We start from the raw sequence: 15,657 nt of genomic DNA on the forward strand, positions 1-15,657 counted from the left end.
GTTAATGGCCAGCCTGGGACTACACAGTAAGTTCCAGTTCAGCCTGGGCTAGAGTGAGAACATACCTTGAAAAGAAAGCAAAATAAGGGCTAGAGAGATGGCTTAGCTATTAAAGCACTTGCCTGCAATGCCTAAGGATCCAGGTTTGATTCACCAGGTTCCACATAAACCAGATTTACAAGGTGGCACATGCATCTGGAGTTCATTTGCAGTGGCTAGAGGCTCTGGCTCGTGTTCTCTCTCTCTCTCTCTCTCTCTCTCTCAATCTCTCATAAATAAATATAAATAAATAGTTTAAAAACAAATAAATAATGAAAAATTAGGTTACAATCAGGATACGATAAAAAATTACTTTTTAAAATATGCCTGGCCAAGTGGTAAGATGACCTTGAGTTAAATATCTTTACAAGCCAATTTCTTCTTCATAGCTAAAGCTAACATCTGCTGCCCGAACATCATTCAGGAAGTCTCTCTGCTAGTGAAGACAGCTGGGAAACCTTCTCTCCTGTACCACCACATCCTCATTATTCCTAATCACACAACTCTCAGACCCAATATTCCATTATGCACTCTGAAGACTTTACCTTTTCAGAACAATACAATAGTGAATGCTGTCTGTGCTTATGCATTAACTTGTAGCTCTCTCCCATTGTCGACATATATTGAGCTCTGTAGAATCTTCAGTATGTCCTTTATAAAGTGCTATTAAACCAGATAGCTTTTACAGCTTTAAAACCAAGGTTAGATCATTTTTTTCTCTGAAGTCTCAAGGTCTTTTTGGAAGTAAACTGTAAACAAGACATTTAACAAAATAGAAAGGAAATTGTATTTCCTTATTGTATTGCTTTTAAATTAATACCGTATTCCTGCTGTGGTGCAGCTTTTTCCTCAGGGCATAACCTGACCATTACTATTCATACAACAGAGATTGCTTTGGCCCCATAGTCATAGCAACAAGAAAAGCAAGATAATACCACGTGTTGCAGTTACCTTCACATTGCTGGCACAAAGCACCTGACCAAAAGCAGCTCATGGGAGAAAAGGGTTTGTTTTGGCTTATAGACTTTAAGAAAACTCCATTATGGCAAGGAAAAATGTTGCATGAACGGAGGCTGTACATCCCCTGCTGGCCAGCATCAGGTAGACAGCTGCAGCAGTAGAGTTTGCCAAACACTGTCAAGATGAAGCTGACTACAACATCTATTACCTGCCCGCAATAACATACCTCCTCCAGCAAGGCTCCAATTCCCAAATTGCCACCAGCTGGGATCTAGCATTCAGAACACATGAATTTATGGGGGACACCTGACTCAAACCATGACCTTTCACCCCAGTCCAAATAAACTGATGACCATCCATGATGTGAAATGCACTGTATTCAGTTAAACTTTAAAAGTCCCCATAGGGAATTTCAAACGGGAAAGTGTGGGGGTGGGGAGGGAGGGAATTACCATGGGATATATTTTATAATCATGGAAAATGTTAATAAAAATTAAAAAAAAAAAAAATAAAAATAAAAAAAAAAAATACCTCAATTTCTCTTAAATGAGCTTTATGAACTATTCTCCACATATTTGTGACTTTATTACAGTCTTTCCATAAAAAAAACTTCCATTTCTGGGCTGGAGAGACGGCTTAGCATTAAGGTCTTTGCCTACAAAGCCAAAGGATCCCAGTTTGATTCTCCAGGACCCACGTAAGCCAGATGTACAAGGGATCACATGCATCTAGAGTTCTTTTGCAATGGCTGGAGGCCCTGGCATGCACATTCTCATTCCCTCCCCTCCCCCTTTCTCTCTCAAATAAATAAAATATAATTTTAAAACTTCAAAAAAAAAAAAAAAAAAAAAGTCCCCATAGTTCTTTTCAATTTCAGTAGTATTCAAACATCCTCATAGTCCAGGGCCTCTTAACTGAGTTGTAAAACATATATATGTGTATGTGTGTGTGTGTGTGTGTGTGTATATATATACATATATATATATATATATATACACACACACATATATATACATATATATATACTTATATATATATACACACACATATATATATATATACATACACACACACACACACACACACACACACATATATATATATATGCACAAAAACATTCACACTGCAAAAGATGGTATTGGGTATAACAAGGAAAGATTGAACCAAACAAGATGTTAAATAAACAGGGAAAGTAATCAAGTTCATAGCTCCAAGTCTGACATCTCTAACCAGTGACAAGGTATGGATTTCCAATTCCACCCTTACAGCTGGGCTACTCACAGAGGAATAATCCATCCTGTGCCAACAGCTCCCCTTGACAGCCATCACACAGTCCTGGTAGCTCCACTAAAATCCACAGTTTCTTGTGGCTCCACTGGACCTCCACACAGGAACTTTCCACAAACCTACTTCACATTGCTCATAACCATCTCCCCCGCCCCCAAAAAATGCAAATCCAATGACCCTCTCTTTCCTACATTCATTATACTCCATAATACCACGTGGGCTACTAGATTGGTTAATCTGGGGGGGGCGGAGTAAAGCTGACTTCGAAAAGGAAACTCCTTCAGCATTCAGGCCTCTATCTTCAACAGTCCTACTTTCAAATGGAAAACCAAATTTTTCCTACTGTCCCAATGCAAAACAGCTGGTCCAGTCATAATGGTTGTAATCTCTCAAACAACTGCAGCTGAACAGGTGCTGTATCAGTCCAAAATTTTCATTTCTTTCTGTGTCATATCCATCCACTCACACCAGTCCATTTCTATGCAATACAACTTTGCACAACTTCTCAGGACACAGGCAAAAAGAAACAAGCCTCTCAAACAAACTACTTCAAGTCCAATCCAAACAAAACTCTAAATTCCTCTCATAAGCCAAACCACACAGTTCATAGTTCTTTCTGCATTCAGGTCTTTCAACCAAAAAACAAGAATAGTCCATTAAACTTTGCCTTCAGCACTGCAAGGCATCTCCTAGGCCAAGGTTTCAAATCCTTCCACATTCCTCCTGCAAATCAGTTCCAAAAGTCCAAAAGCCACAGTCAGGTTTCTAGCACCAACAACTCCACTTCTCAACACTGATTTTATTGTTGCAGTTAGCTTTCCATTGTTGGCCGAGCACCCAACCAAAATCTGCTTGTTGGAGGAAAGGGATTATTTTAGCCTACAGACTCAATGGGAAGCTCCATGGGGGCAGTGGAAAGTATGGCATGAGTATAGGTTGTATATGTTTGCTCCTGAAAATGTCAGGTGGACACCAGCACCAGGACAGTGTGCCTAACCCTGGCAAGAGGAAGCTACTAACTACACCCATAAGCCTACCCCTACACACTCCCTCCAGCAAGGTTCTAATTCCCAAATTGCCATCAGCTGGGGCCCTACCACTCAAACAACATGAGTGCATTAAGGGACACCTGACTCAAACCATCATACCATGATAACAAGGGCTGTGGTAATGGTGAAGAAGGTTGAGAGAGTATCACTAGACCCTCACCTGAGATTCCCACCCTCACTTCCTCCTGTCTCCCAACTACATGCAGTCTTAGGAGGTGTTAGAGTATACAGAAATTGGAACATTGACTGAGAGTGGGATTTCACTGATACAGTTTTTGTGAGGGCATCACACATGCTGAGGTGGGACACTTCCATGATACAGCTGCCTTTGAGTCACCCAGGTGCCTATAAGTAACCCCAATAAATATAATGGTTCACTAGGGTTGATGCCTTCCTTGGATGTCAAAGCCCTATCTGTGTTTAAAGTTATCTATCTTTTTATATCTCCTCAGAAAAAAAATCTTACAACATGCCCTTTCTCCATGTCTGATAATTACTTATACTGTAGCTAACAAAACTTCAGAGCCTAGCCTTAAAAGTTGAGAATGTAGCCAGGTGTGGTAGCACATGCCTTTAATCCCAGTACTTGGGAGGCAGAGGTAGGAAGATTGCCATGAGTTCAAGGCCACCCTAAGACTACATAGTGAATTTCAGGTCAGCCTGAGCTAGAATGAGACCCTACCTCAAAAAAAAAAAAAAAATCAAAGAATTTATGATTAAAATAAAGAGACCTGAAAAATGAATGAAGGAAACATTTCCTTTTAGGGCAGCTATGAAAAAAGAAATATATTTATATCAGCATAAGCTACTTCAAAAATCCTTACTTGATATTAAAGTTACCAAGCAAGGTGTGGTGGCACATGCACTTGGGAGGCAGAGGTAGGAAGATCACCATGAGTTTGAGGCCACCCTGAGACTACATAGTGAATTCCAGGTCAGCCTGGGCTACAGCAAAACCCTACCTTGAAAAGAAAAGAAAAGGGGAAAAAAAGGAAGGGAAAAGCTACCAAGAATATCAATATGGAGATGTGATTATTTATAACTGTGAATAGAAAATCACCTTTGTTTAAAAAATTCATCCTGAGCCAGGTGTGGTGGCACATGCCTTTAATCCCAGCACTTGGGGGGCAGAGGTAGGAGGATCACCATGAGTTCAAGACCACCCTGATACTACATAGTGAATTCCAGGTCAGCCTGAGCTAGAGTGAGACCCTACCTCAAAAAACTAAACAAATAAATAAAAATTCATTGTGTTAAAGTAAATGTTTTTTGAACCAAGAGGACTATAAGGCTACAAAAATTTTATCCTTTGAAAACAAGAAATAGTCTTAGTGAAAAGTTCGACATTTTTAAGTAGTATTTAATTTCTTTTAAAGCAAAAGGAAATTATTAGTATTTTCCTTCTTTCCTCATGGATAACAAAATAGTTAAAAGCTTAATCCTTTATCACATTTACTTTTTTAAATGTAGCCTGGGATTTATATAATAAACATATGGCTGATGGTAAAGGAGAAACATGAAGGTGCAAGACAGCATTCTATTCCCAGTGTCTGCCTCTTCCATGAAGAAAGGGATCCATTGTAAACACCCTGTCTCAGAGCAGCATCTAAGTCTCCTTGAGACACTGTATTTTACTCACCCCCAGTGGTTGGCAGTGTTGTTCATCTATCTGAGCATTCTGGGGGGCTGTAGCTATACAGTCTTAGTAGGAGAATATCTGCATGGTTGGTCCCACAGTTAGCCCACTGAGGATGTACTTAGATTGCCTGTACAGCATCCTCAAGGTGTATCATCTTGTTCACCTTATTACTGAAAATGTGCTCCAAAATCAGATCTTTGGGTTGGAGTCACATGAGACATAAATTTTCTCACATTTAGTGACCATATGAAAGGTCCATCCACATATCTCTTCTCTAGATTTCCTCATTACCAATCTTACAGGCCTGTTCCTTCAGGGTCCCTGATAATCTGGAAAAATCATGAATTATTGCCTATTGATCAATGAAGCTCCTTACTTCAGGCAATTTCATTCCTATCTAAGAAGACTCATGGACATACAACCCTTGAAGTTCCACATCAGGGCAGGATTTCTCAGGCCTACCACTACCAAGTGTCACAATACTGTGCAATGCATTTGTAAACCAAGCTAAAATGCCCTTCCTTCTCTATGAACTGCTCATAGAAAGTCTCCCCCATGGGATTGGACAGATTGCTTAGCAGTTAAAGTGTTTGCCTGCACAGCCAAAGAAATCAGATTCAATTCCCCAGGACACATGTAAACCAGATACACAGGGTAACACATGCATTTGGAGGTTGTTTGCAGTGGCTGGATGCTCTGGTGCTCTCGTTCTCTCCCTCTCTCTCTCTCTCTCTCTCCCTCTCTCTCTCTCTCTCTCTCTCTCTCTCTCTCTCTCTCTCTCTCTCTCTTTCAAATAATAAATAAATAAAATGTTTTTTAAAAAGAAAAGAAAGTCTCCCCATGGGGTGAAAAAGGAGGACTAAATGCTAATAACTCAGGCAATATTCTGTGCCTTCAGGCTCTGCCTGAATTCTGCCCTGTGCAATGCTATCCACTTAGACATGTCCAGCCTCTTAATTCTGTGGAAAAAATAATCCACACCGGGTGTGGTAGCACATGCTTTTAATCCCAGAAGAGATAGGAGGATTGCTGTGAGTTTGAGGCCACCCCGAGACTACATAGTGAATTCCAGGTCAGCCTGAGTTAGAGCAAGACACTACCTCAAAAAAACGAAAAAAAAAAAAAAGATAATCCACAGTTCATGGTGAGAAACTCAGCACTATCTAGCAGGCATGTCAAACCTATAGCCTATAGGCAGCATTCACACCAGAATAGCTATGATAAAGCCCAAAACAAAATCATAAACTTACTTAAAATATTATGAGAATTTTTTTGTAACTTGATTGTGCTATTCTCAAGAGTGAACTTTATAGATGATGATGTTGTGTCACAATGTCAAAAAGCTAGACATGCATGAGAGTGTCACACAGTCAGGTGTCTAATAACAAGGTTGAACAGAGCATAACTTTGCACTGAAACTCTAGTTTCTCCAACATGATTCTACCATTAGAGCTTACCACAGGCTCCATTTAATATTTTGCCATAGGTACTTAAACATTCAGTCCCAATGGGAACAACACTGTCATGGCAGATGGACCAACTGGAAACACTTCTCATGCTCTAAGCTCTTCTCAAAGTTTACAAGCCTTTAAATACACTGAAAATAGCTGAGGTCTTCCAATTGATGATCATGCTGCCCATACTGGCAACTCTTCACTGGCATTCCTCACTTCTCTCTTAGAAACAAAGCCCTAGTCAGTTCAAGCAACAAGCACTATTGACCTCAGGGAAGGCAAAACTCTCCCGTCACTCTAGGAGATAGTCCATGATTGTTCTAATTCCAATTCTCCTTTGTAAGTGACTGATTTGTGGTGGACATATGAGTTATTTTATTATACTTTATTTTAATTTATTGACAACTTCCATAACATAGACAAGAAACCATGATAATTCACTCACCACTTCACTTTCCCTTCACACCTCCACTCTTCTTCATATCCTCTCTCTCTCTCAATTAGTCTCTTTTATTTTGATGTTATTACCTTTTCCTCCTATTATGAAAGACTTGTGTAGGTAGTTCTAGGCACTGAGAGGTAATGGATATCCTGGCAATTTTGTGTCTGGAAGTGTGCTTTGTAAGCATTCCTGCTCTTCCTTTGGCTCTTACATTCTTTCTGCCACCTCTTTCACAATGGACCCTGAGCCTTGGAACGTGTGATAGAGATGTTTCACTGCTGAGCACTCCTCTGTCACTTCACAACACTATTGTGCCTTCTAAGTCATCCCAGAGGTCACCACCATCTGAAAAGAGAAGCTTCTTTAACCAAAAGTGAGAGAAACATTAATATATGAGTATGAGTATGATCATTAATAGAAGTACTTACTGGGCAGTTTGGTGAACATAATAAATGGATTTAGCCAGACGCCAGCAGATGTTACACACCTAGGGCTCATGACTTCCCCAGTCATAGGTTTACAATACCAAGCATGTATTCCCTCCTGCGGAGTAAGCCTCCAGTCCAATTAGAGAGTGGTTAGTTTCCCCCATAACAGACATGCTACTATTGCACCCATTGGTTCATTTGGCCTGGCTGGCCAAACTTAAGGCTTGCAGTGTCCACTGTTGTTTATCTCCATTGATGGCTTCCCTCTCTCTGATAGAACTGTGTAGCTTTTTCCAGCTTTCTGTCAGCCAGTCTATAGGGAGGAGATTTTCAGCTCAGCTGCAGCAAGATTTCTCAGTAACATTGCAGCCCAAGCATGTGGAGTCTTCCCTGATGGCTAAGTACATAGAACATTTTTAAGATGTTTATAGGCAATCTGCATTTCTTCTTTTGAGAAATCTCTATTTAGTTCCATAGCCCATTTTTTAACTTGGTTGTTTGATTCCTTATTATTTAGTTTTGGAGTTCTTTGTATATCCTGGATATTAATCCTCTGTCAGATGAATAGCCTGCAAAGATTTTCTACCATTCTTTAGGTTGCCTCTTTGCTCTATTCACAGTGTCCTTTGCCGTAAAAACATCTTTGTAATTTCATGAGGTCTCAATGATTGATTAATGGTTTTATTTCTTGAGCAACTGTGATTATATTCAGAAAGCCATTGCCTATGCCACTATGTTGAAGGGTTTCCCCTAATTTATCCTCTATCAGTCTCAGAGTTTCAGGTCTGATATTAAGGTCTTTGATCCACTTGGACTTAATTCTTATGCATGGAGAGACATAAGTATCTATTTTCATCCTTCTACAGATTCATATCCAGTTTTCCCAGCACCATTTGTTGAAGAGGCTGTCTTTTCTCCAATGAGTATTTTTGGCATTTTTGTGTAACATCAGGTGGCTGTAGCTACCCAGACTTACATTTGAGTCCTCTCTTCTGTTCCATTGATCTATGTGTCTACTTTGGTAGCAGTACCATGCTGTTTTTGTTACTATGGCTCTGTAGTATAGACTAACATCAGGTATGGTGATATCACCAGCCTTATTTTTGTTGCTTAAAATTGTTTTAGATACACATGGTATATCTTTTTCCACCTCCCCTGATTATGGTAGATCAGACAGTATATGACAAATTTATCCTTCCACTTATCAGAGTGGTTGTACCTGTCTTGATTCTCTTACCAAACCACTCCCTAGGACCTGGTACCCTGCTTAAACTCAGGAAGCCAATGTCTACTATAGCATTCCTACCAACCTGCCAGGGTAAATGAACAGCATTTCCCAATAGATCTCCCAATACCTTGGTGAAATTTTTACTTTGGGGCCTCCTCAAGGAGCATAGTAAATAGGTTAGGTAAACAGATAGCACATGATAATATGTCTCTAATATTCCTCACTCTTGTATTCCTTCCTTTACATTCTCTAAGGAAATGTTTGGCCCTTCAACCTCATTTAACATGGATCATGTTTTGTTTGTTTGTTTGGTGGATTTTTTTTTTTTTTTGAGGTAGGGTCTCAGCCTAGCCCAGGCTGACCTAGAACTCACTATGTAGTCTCAGACTGGCTTCAAACTCACAGCAATTCTCCTACCTCTGCCTCCTGAGTGCTAGGATTAAAGGTGCATACCACCATACCTGGCCAATACAGATCGTTTTTGATGTTGGATTTTTATCAATAAATAGAAAACAAGATTTTAACCATCCTTGCCCATTATAGCTCAAACAGAGACATAAGGAATTCTTAGAAAGGGCACCTATAGTGTTAAATTTAGCCAGATCTAAAATTATGTTCTTCATTGTTGTAAGTCAGATTTTTTTGTCAATCAGAGTATAATACTAATGATTTTGGTGTTTAAACCTCCTGTTATATATCACTTGGTAAATGGTCCTTATCGCTTAATGTGACTATAGTTAAGACAACGAGGGACAGTGGTGATAGATTATGAGGACACTGGCTTTCTCTTATTAAGGTTGTTGCACAGACAAGGTCTTTATTTGACAAGGAATAAGAAGTTAGGAGTAAAACAGCCCCCACTTAACAGGCAGCTAGTCAGGGTTACCGGTCCAAAGGCCATAAAAACAGATGATCTGTTTGTCCTGACAGTTGATGAACACAGAGGCTTAAAGAGAACACAGGTCAGGAACTGAAGTCCAAAAAGCCCTGAATCATGACACATCAGGAGGCCAGCTGGCCCATACAAAGTAACTGATCCTTTGTCTAACTCAAACTATCAAGAGCCCCATATACATTCAAAGTAACCAAACCAATCCACCTAGACTTGACTTGATATTTAATTTACTTCTCCAAGGATATGAACAACACTCCACCCTGTCCAAGACACAATGTGACTACAGGCTGCCGGCTTGGGATGGCTCCCAGCTCCAGTGCTTTTCTGCCTTACTTTCCCTTACTGCTTTCCTTTCGCTTTCTTTCCTAATAAGCCCTTGTTTGATTTGCCCTTCTGCCATGTCTGTACTCATCATTCTTTATGCATTGCAAAACAATAAACTCAAAACTCTCTGGTTTCAGGAGTTTTAGTGATTGTTGAGTATCTGGCACTCCAACCTCTAAGATAAACCTTTCGAGAGCCAAGAAATGTTCCATCAATCTTGAAAGACACAACAATATGGCCTTTAAATCAGAAGCATCTTTGAAACATATTATTTTCCAATGAGTGACGTAGTTTTCATATAGATTTCGTGTCCTTGTGAATTTAGCCAATACTATAATTGAAAACCTATAGAATGGGCTGGGAAGATAGCTCAGTGGGCAAAAGTGCTTGCTGCACAAGCAAACTGATCTGAGTTCAAATCCCCAAAACATGCATAAAGCCAGACACAGTAGCACCCATCTATAATCCCAATGCAGCTACAGCAATGGGAGGCAGAGTCAGGAGAGAGTCCCCAGAAGCTTGTGGGCCAGCTAGCCTGGTACATATTGCTGAGGACAGTAAGAGACCCTGCCTCAAACAAGGAAGGTAGTCTCTCGGGCCTCCTCATGCCCTCACGCTTGCATGCAAAATGTTCTTAACCACTTAGAAATCTCTCCAGCCCATTTTTGCCTTTTCTTATATAAATGGGAGACAAAAGATGGGCTAATGCTGACAGAGGCAATTTGTCTATCATTAGGATGTCCTACATAAGGTGGCCAGCAGCACATGGCTTTACAATTAAGCACCCTGCATTAATTGACCTGTGGTTCTTTTTAGCTTCCTATTTTGTTCAATCATAAAATTATACATTATGAATCTGCATGGTGGCAATCTCCATAGTGTCAGAGTAAGGTATATTTAGGTTGCTGACAATAACGGATAACTTACAGTGATCACTGCCTACAGAAATGTAAGAGAATATTACTGCTTAGGAATCAAGAGCCTCCCCAAGGAGCCTCTAGTGTTCTTATTCTATGAAGAATCTTGTCTTACAAAGAAACAAGGAATATCTCACTATCATATTCTCATCTGCAGCTGCAAGTAGATGCCCTTCCTCTTTTTCTGTGTCCCATCCCCCCAAAAGAGTTTAATATATCATTTTGGTGCCTCTCAAATATTGTGCAGTGAATTGTCACCTATCCTGGGGAGGGTTTTTCAGCAATGCAAGCTGCCTTTGTATTACTCATAGTTCTTTTTTTGTTTTGTTTTGTTTTTTAACAAAAATATGGAACGCTTCACGAATTTGCGTGTCATCCTTGTGCAGGGGCCATGCTAATCTTCTCTGTATTGTTCCAATTTTAGTATATGTGCTGTTGAATTGAGCACTTACTCATAGTTCTATATGTAACCCCTCTCCTGTACTTTATAAGCAACCCAATAAACTCAGTGGCTCACCAAGTTGGATTTTTATGCAATTGTTACTTTGATCTGTTATCTGTGGCTTACCCAAAGTGAACGTACATCTGTTAACAGTTTCTCTTGGAAAGTATCATGCAACTGGGACTATGGCAATGGCTGTGTGTGTGTATGTTGATGAAATTTGAACCCAGAGCCTTGCACATGCTAGGCAAGTGCCCTATCACTGAACTATATAGCCCCAGGCATATTTCTTTGATCTTGCTGTATATTCTGAGTCTGTAAAAATGTATAATGACATGCATCCATCATTATAATATCATAGATAATAGTTTCATTGCCATAAACATCTCTGTGCTCTGACTACTAATTCTGTCCTCCCCTCTAAACTCTGGCAGCCATTGATGTCTTAATTCTTTTTAAAGTGTTGCCTTTTCAAGAATCTCATATAGTTAGAATTGAAGAGTAAGTAATCTTTCCAGGTTGGCCTCTTGTATTTGTTTCCTCCATATTGTTTCATGGTTTGATAGCTCAGGTTATTTTCTTATTTTTAACTATCTAGTAACATCCCATTGTCTAGTTGTACCATAGCTTATCCATTTACCTAGAGCAGGTCATCTTGATTGCTTCCAAGTTGTAGTAATTAGGAGTAAAGGTACTAGAAACATTGGTATACAGTTTACTGTTTCAGTTGGGCAACTACAAGACAGTACATCTGCTAGTTCACAGAATAGAATATGGCTAGCTTTGAAAAGAACTGCCAATCTGTTTTTCAAAGCAGCTCTACCATTGTGCCTTTCCTAGAGTACTAAATGATTTCCTACTGCTCTACATCCTCAGCAACAGTTGGTGGTGTCACTATTTTGGACATTGGCTCATTGTTGCTTTAATTTGCAATTAACTAATGCTATATAATGTTGAACATATTTTTTTAATTTTTTTTATTTTTTGAGGTAGGGTTTCACTCTAGCCCTGGCTGACCTGGAATTCACTACATAGTCTCAGGGTGGCCTTGAACTCACGATGATGCTCCTACCTCTGCCTCCCAAGTGCTGGGATTAAAGGCGTGCTCCACCACGGCCCATGTTAAACTTCTTTCATATGCTTACTTACCCTCTGTATTTCTTCTTAGTGAGAAATAGTTTCCTTGGGGTTGCATTTTCAAAAGTCGTTTTGGATAACAGTCCATTATCAAAATGTTTTTTGATAGTATTTTCTCCTAATCTATGGCTTGTCTTTTCACTTAATGTTATATCTTGCAGAATAGAAAATTCTACTTTGCATTATCCATTTGTTCTTGTATGTTGCCTATGGTTTCCACTAAAATCCTAAGAATAGTACTAATAGTTGTTTTGTATGCATCCTCTGCATCAGGTTCTGATGTCCATATTGAACTGTGTCTTGCCTTTTAGTGTGCTTTATAATTTTTATTAAAATGCAGACATGATATACTGAGTAAGAATGACTGCAGTAAATAGGACCTAGTAAGTGTAAGGCATAGAAAGGGAAGCATTCCTAATTTTCTGATTTGATCTGAGTCTTTCAGTGAGTCTAAGGTCTGTGAACCTTGGAACTGTTTTTCCTGTTTAGCTCCCCCACCTCCCAAGGTACAGGGCAGCCAGAGGAACTGAAATTGAACATTTCCTTTCTTTCCCTTTGATTAAGCAATGATAAAATTAATAAATTAGGCATTGGTTAAATAACTTTTCTTGAAGAAAAGCCTTATTAAAGACAGAGTGTCCTGGCATATTTCAAAATGTTTGATTGTTTAAACAAACAGTAGGGAAAACAGTAAGGAATTTTTCTTCCATTCATTGAGAGCTAATGGTGGTAAAATTTACCCAGTATGACAGTACTCCTCTCACCCCACATGACTGGGTGCCCCCAGAGTTTCTAAATGTTCAGACTAAACCACATGATACTCCAGCATTCATAAGCACAATTCAGATTCTCCTGCCCCGGTGCTAGTTCCTACAGTGATGGATTTCTGTTCTGGCAAATTGTGATTCTCTGTATTCATCCTCATCATTCATTCTTCCCCCTCTCCTCTCTCCCCCTCAGTTGAGGACAGCAGTTTTCCTATGACCTAACTTCTCTTACAGATGTAAAATGAATTGTTAATTCCTCAATTTGTTCAGCTTTTTACTGAAGTGATCCTTCTACTCTCATTACATGTCAAACCAGAAATCAGAAGCTTTGTTGTTAAATAATGCCCAACAAAAATGCAAAGGTCAGGCCAGGTGTGGTGATGCACTCCTTTAATCCCAGCACTCAGAAAGAAGAGGTAGGAGGATCACCATGAATTTGAGGTCAGCCTGAGACTACATAGTGATTTCCAGGTCAGCTGGGCTACAGTGAGACCCTACCTTGGGGAAAAAAAAAAAAATGCAAAGGTCAGGCTGGAGAAATGGCTTAAGGTGCTTGTCTGTGACCCAGGTTTGATTCCCCAGAACCCATGACACCAGATGCACCAGAAAGACAGATGCACAAGATGGCACATGTGTTTGGAGTTCATTTGTAGTGGCTAGAGGCCGCCCATTCATTCTCTCCTCTCAAATAAATAAATAAATATTTTAAAAAATGCAAAGGTCTCATCCAAGAGGTTAAATAATATATCTTCCACAAGAAAAAAAAAAAAAAGAAAACTCTTTGACCTGACTAAAGTTTGGATGTTACCCATGTTTTAGCCCTTAAAGATTTTTAGAGTAATGACACTAGTTTGTATATAATCCTACTCACTCAAAAAGGAAAAAAAAAAATCTAAGCGTCAGAAAGGAAATGTATCAATTTATGTCCTAGAGTGGTCACGAAGAGTGAGTTATTAATTTAAACAGTTTCTGGATGGGACACGTAGGTTGATTAGATTCAGCAGTTTGGCATTATGGAAATTAAATGGGAAGTATTCCCAACCCTGTTAGAAGTAAGAGCCTGAACCAAAGCAGCAGCCATGAAGGGAGGGAAGGACTTTGGACAGAACTGCTGAGATCATCAATTCCGTAAGGTGTACACAATGGAATATACAATGCAAATGAGCCTTGAAAGTAAAAGAAAGTTACTCATGTGTCTTGTCATTTTAATAAAACTATGCACTATGCACAAGAAGCATTTGAGGGTAAACTTGGAAGTGCCCACAAAGCTGGCCACAAGAAGTGGGGCATGGCTGCAAAGGACACAGTGAAAAAAGCAAAGAGGCAACCTACAGAATGGGAAAAAAATCTTCACCAGCTATATATCTGATAGAGGGTTAATATCTAGGATATACAAAGAACTCAAAAAGTTAAATAATAAGGAAGCAAACAAGCCAATCAAAAAATGGGTTATGGAGCTAAATAAAGCATTCTCAAAGGAAGAAATACAAATGGCATATAAGCATCTAAAAAAATGTTCAACATCACTAGTCATCAGGGAAATGCAGATTAAAATTACATTGAGATTCTATCTCACTCCTGTCAAGACTGTCCACCATCATGAAAACAAATGATCATAAATGTTGGCGGGGATGTGGAAAAAGAGGAACCCTTCTACACTGCTGGTGGGAATGAAATCTGGTCCAGCCATTGTGGAAATCAGTGTGGAGGTTCCTAAAACAGCTAAAGATTGATCTACCATATGACCCAGCTATAGCACTCCTAGGCATATATCTGAAGGAATTATCTCATTTGCTTAGAAGTATGTGCTCAGCCATGTTTATTGCTGCTCAATTTATTAATAGCTGGGAAATGGAACCAGCCTACATGTCAATCAACTGATGAATGGATAATGAATATGTCGCACATTTATACAATGGAGTTCTACTCAGCGGTAAAGAAAAATGAAGTTATGAAACTTGCAGAAAAATGGATGGATCTGGAAAGGATTATACTAAGTGAGGTAACCCAGGCCCAGAAAGCCAAGCACCAGTTCTCCCTCATATGTGGATCCTAGCTACAGATGATTGGGCTTCTGCGTGAGATGGAAAATACTTAGTAGCAGAGGCCAGTAAATTAAAAAGGAGATATAAAGGGAAGAGAAAGGAAGGGAGGCGGGTACTTAATAGGTTGGTATTATACATGTGTAACTATAATGATTGAGATGGGGAGGTAATATGATGGAGAATGGAATTTCAAAGGGGAAAGTGTGGGGGGGAGGGAGGGTATTACCATGGAATTTTTTTTTTTTATAATCATGGAAAATGTTAATAAAAATTTTAAAAAAAAAAGTGGTGCATGGTTCTGAAGTTGGTTTGCAGTGGCCTGTCCAGTGGTGGCGTGCCCAAACCCCTCTGGCACAAACACACACCAACACACACACGCAAATAAATAAAATAATATTAAAGCTACACGGGCCCAGCGTGGTGGCACACGCCTTTAATCCCAGCACTCAGGAGGCAGAGGGAGGAGGATCGCTGTGAGTTCGAGGCCAGCCTGAGACTCCATAGTGAATTCTAGGTCAGCCTGAGTAAGAGTGAGACCCGACCTCGAAAAAACAAACAAACAAAAAACCAACAGAGCAGATGCTCTGCCCCACAAGCATGCTTT

The 15,657-nt window shown here is 39.6% G+C and overlaps 1 non-coding gene across 1 annotated transcript; it reads right to left on the minus strand.

The window, feature by feature from the left end:
• Positions 1-11,003: 11,003 nt before the first annotated feature.
• LOC123458930 lies at positions 11,004-11,110 on the minus strand. The gene has a single exon (XR_006635865.1). It is a non-coding gene; the product is annotated as a U6 spliceosomal RNA (small nuclear RNA).
• Positions 11,111-15,657: the final 4,547 nt, after the last annotated feature.

Source organism: Jaculus jaculus, chromosome 2, assembly GCF_020740685.1.
Source record: "Jaculus jaculus isolate mJacJac1 chromosome 2, mJacJac1.mat.Y.cur, whole genome shotgun sequence".
Lineage (NCBI taxonomy): Eukaryota > Metazoa > Chordata > Mammalia > Rodentia > Dipodidae > Jaculus > Jaculus jaculus.